Here is a 4489-nt window from a genome sequence, read left to right as displayed (position 1 = left end):
GGGGCTTCTGTTTTTCCCTATGCAACCCCTCCACAGCTCGTGGAAGAGAGGCCAGCGACATTTCCCTAGCCTGACATTTAAGGCTGGCCCTGTCCTGAGTTCCTCTGAGCCTTCTTGTTCCATTCCTCTCCTGTGGTCTGATCTCTTTCCTGTCACCAAGCCCCCATATTGCAGTTATTCCCCAAAACAGCTCTGTGGAACGAGCTGCAGAATGGGCCGTGACGGTATCGAGCAGGGTCCTGACACATAATAGTTGCTCAGTAAATGCCTCTGTGCCTCTGGCTCCCTGGCTCTGATTTCACATTTTGAAGACCTAGCTCCCAGTCCCCTCTCCTAACCAAGTACTAACGTCTCTGAAGACGTGTGCAGGGCCATGAGGCATCTCAGACGGCCTCACCTCCCCGCTCCTCTCTTCCCTGAATTTCTGGGCACTTCGAGTCTGACTCGGATCACCTGGCCCTTGATTCCACGAATGCATTCTGCCTCTGTCTTCTCTCTGAGCACTCGCTTTGGCCTTCTTCGCGGCTCTTCTCACCACAGGAAACTCCTTGTTTGCGTCTTGTGTTCTCGTCTGCTCCTATCCCCTCTGCCTGGGCCGTAGCCGCTGCCTCCACCAAGAGGTTTTAGTCTCCACCCAGTTCCTTGAGAGAACAGCTTGTAGTGTCAAAAATCTGGAAGAAAAGAGCTCCTGAGGGCCGGCGCTGTGGTGTAGTAGGCTAAGCCTCCGCAGGTGGTACTGGTTCGAGTCCTGTCTGCTCCTCTTCCAATCCAGCTCTCTGCTGATGGCCTGGGAAAGCAGTGAAAGAGGATCCACGTTCTTGGGCCCCTGCACCTGCATGGGAGACCTGGAAGAAGCTCCTGGCTCCTGGCTTCAGATTGGCCCAGCTCTGGCCATTGTGGCCATTTGGGGAGTGAACCAGCTGATGGAAGACCTCTCCCTCCCTCTGTAACTCTACCTCTCAAATAAATAAATAAAATCTTTAAAAAAAAGAAAAAAGAAATGAGCTCCTGGGGTGGCATTGTGCCATCGCAGGTTAAGCTGCTGCATCCCACGGTGGGGCACTGGGTTCGAGTTCCAGATGCTCTGCTGCCGTCCCAGCTTCCTGCTGCTGTGCTTGGGAACACAGAGGAGGATGGCTCAGGTGCTTGGGCCCCCGTCACCCACGTGGGAGACCAGGATGGAGTTCCAGGGCAGGGCCCAGCTCCTGCTAGGGCAGTCATCTGGGGAATGAGCCAGCAGATCAAAGATCTTATTGCTCTCCATCTCTCTCTGTCTCTGTAACTCTGCCTTTCTAATAAATAAAATAAATCTTTAAAAAAGCAATCAATATCTCACTTAAAAAAAAAAAAGAAAAAATGAATGAGCGGCTGTTACGTGCATGGTCCCAAGGCAGGTCTTGGGCAATGGGCAGAAGTTTTCTTTCCATGCTGTTACCACCTGCAGGGCATTCACAGCTCAGGGTGGGCGCCTCACATGGCCAAGAGCGTGAGGCCCCAGGGCACAAGACCTGGGAATTCTTGGCTTTTCCAGCTGCCAATGGGTAATCTGGGGAAATTCCTTTTCATGGATTCAAACCGAATTCCATTTTGTATTTCTGTGGAATGGCGCTCCAACCCAGCCATCGCTAAAGGGTCATAAATATCTACGCAAAGAACGGACATGATAGGCATGGCGACCCTTCCTGCCGCCCCGCACAGGCGCAGGCGCAGGCGGGTCTGCCCTGGCCGGCGGGACGCGGCAGCGGCGGAGGTGCTTGCACGAGGCCTGAAGAGGAAATGTACAGGCCCTGAGGAAGACGTGGAAGGCGCGGTGGCCGGCTTTAGGACAGTGGCTCCTGGACATGTCCCTGGTCAAGCTCCCTCTCTGAACTCGCTGGTGGGGCCCAGCCTGTGCCGCTCGGTTCTCGTCGTCAACAGGGTGCGGCAGATTTAGGAGGGGATGAGCCGGGATGGGACAGGGCACGGGCCAGCGCCCTTGAGCGCAGGGCAGGCCCTGCTGGACCACCTCGTCTACACGGAGATCCTGTGCGCAGGGCCAGGGAGCCAGGTGGGGAGGGCCCCGCTCCAGACCCAGGCAACGGCCGCTTGCAACGCCCTGTTTCTAGACTGCCTGTGGTCGTGGCAGTACAGATGCCGAGGTCTTGCGGAGCAGCCTTTAGGAAACGGGCAGGCCTCAGGAAAACAGAGGCAGCCTCCAGAAGTCGCTGGACCAGATATCTGAGACTCTGGAGAGCAAGAGTCCTGGTTCCTTGGAGGAGCTGTTTGCAGACATGGACAGCTCCTACTGTGATCTGGACCCGGTGCTCACGGGCGTGAGGAGCGGCACCAAGGCAAGCCACTGCGACGGGCTCGAGGCCCTGGCCTCGGGCACCCCACCCCCGGCCCCAGCTGCAAGCCGGACCTGGGTGAGCCAGACGGCGTGGTAGAGATCCTGGTGGAGACTGGAGGGGTCCCGGCGGGCCCCACACGCCCTCGAGCGCTTGTGATCTGAGGAGGTCTGGACACCTCGCGGCCGCTGGCGGCAGGTGGACCGATGGGCTTGCGCGTGCGCTGATTGTGAGTGCGTCCTGGGGCAGCTTTCACTGGCAGGCGCTGCACGCGCCACACCCCGGAGGGCAGGACGGAGGCTTCTGAGTCCTGGGCCTGGGACTTCCCACAGCCCTGGGCCCTCCTCCCTGTTTGTGTCTCAGCCACAGCCACCATGGATGGAGGAGCTGTGAGCTGCATCCAGGCTCGTTGAAATTTGGACAGGTGATTTTTTAATATTAAATTTTATATGTTTGGGCCAATGTTTTGTCAATATATATATCTAAAGATTTTATTTATTTACTTGAAAGAGTTACACAGAGAGAGGAGAGGCAGAGAGAGAGAGAGGTCTCCCATCTGATGGTTCACTTCCCAATTGGCCGCAATGGCCCGAGCTGTGCTGAACCAAGTCCAGGAGCTTCTTCCGGGTCTCCCACGTGGGTGCAGGGGCCCAAGGACTTGGGCCATCTTCCGTTGTCTTCCGAGGCCATAGCAGAGAGCTGGATTGGAAGTGGAGCAGCCGGGTCTCGAACCGGCATCCATATGGGATACTGGCACTTCAGGCCAGGGTGTTAACCTGCTGTGCCACAGTGCCAGCCGCCTTAAAATACATTTTTGTACAATCTTTATACTATTACTTTTTAGATCGATCTTTTCCAGCTGTTTTCTAAAAAGTGTATTTTTCTATGAATATCCTCTGTTGCTACATTGGAAACTTTGATAACCTAAACACTCACCAGTGGGCTAGTTCATTTGTTTAAGTTTACATGAGGCACTCTGTCTGCAGGGGGCTTCTCGTCACAGCCTGTCACTGTTTGGAAGAGCCGTGGTTGTTGCTTTGAGTCCGCATGTGGTCCTCTCTGAGACGCTGTGTGTTACAGCTGGAGCTCCAGGCAAGTGGAGGGAGGGCTGTGCATAGCATTGGAAGCCTGCTGCCTGGCCTTGGGTGTGAACGATGCGGGGGGTGTCTATGACACCCCTTTACCAGGAGAGGTTCTCGGAGGCCCAGGGCACATGTTTGTCTCCTGTCAGGCTCCAGCCTGCACCCCAGCCCACTGGGGTAAAGTCACACCTCTGTGTGTTGTGGGATTGGAACATGCCTGTGCTTCCTCTGGGTGCTGAGGGTGAATTTAGTTCGGGAGAAGGAACTCTGAATCCATGTTATCTGTGCTCCTGCGTCCTGAAGTGAGGCACGGCCCCAGCAGGTCTCTGCCTGCAGACGAGACGCTCCCCCCGTGCGTGTTTCCTGCTTGTCGTGCGCCTTTTCTCACTCCCCATCCCTTAGTCAAAAAGATGTGTTTTCTTTTGTGCATATGACCATTCTTTAGTATCAACTATGTAAACTTCGCTTCATTCCATTTATTCAACAGAAAAAAGGGCTATGCTGAACTAAACCATAAGATCGTTCTGGAAATGAATGGTAATGTTCATGGGTTACTGGTAACTCATTAACTGCTTACTGCTCATTCGGGCTGATATCAGGCCCTGGACAGAAAGTGGAGCGAGAGCTCCCTTAATTCTCACTTTGAGACTTATCAGAGAACAAGGTGGAGGTGGGCAGAGGCCTTTGGAGAAGGCGTGGAGACTGGGGGGTGGGGGTGGGACGGGAACCCGGAGGAGTGGTGGTGGGGGGCAGGGACTAAGCTCAAACGGTGCTTATCAATGGGGTTCCCCCCATCCCTCAACTTCTTTTCCCCCAGGACCCCAGCCACTTTTGCTGCCCCACACTGCCGACCTGTGTCTTATGGTGAGGGGTGGTAGGTGGCAGGATGAGAAGGGAGGTGCAGTCTCTGTGGATGCCTCTGGGTTTGGTTTCACCAGGAAGAGGACTGGGGAGGGCCTTGCCCCAGGGCCGACAACCTACCCCCTGGGCCATTCCTCCAGCCCATTTTCCTCCTTCTGAAAATACATATGGTAGTTGATCTGTGACTCACATTTTTTCTCAGTTTGTGTTCATTATTAA

General features: G+C 54.9%; 1 pseudogene; it reads left to right on the top strand.

Moving 5' to 3' along the window:
* The first annotated feature begins 1660 nt into the window (after positions 1-1660).
* On the top strand, positions 1661-2491 carry LOC100347113 (cell division cycle-associated protein 4-like; annotated as a pseudogene).
* Positions 2492-4489: the final 1998 nt, after the last annotated feature.

The sequence above is a fragment of the Oryctolagus cuniculus genome, chromosome 1 (genome assembly GCF_964237555.1).
Source record: "Oryctolagus cuniculus chromosome 1, mOryCun1.1, whole genome shotgun sequence".
Classification (NCBI taxonomy): domain Eukaryota; kingdom Metazoa; phylum Chordata; class Mammalia; order Lagomorpha; family Leporidae; genus Oryctolagus; species Oryctolagus cuniculus.
The sequence above is the reverse complement of the archived record's forward strand: the minus strand, read 5'-3'. Positions and strand labels throughout refer to the sequence as shown.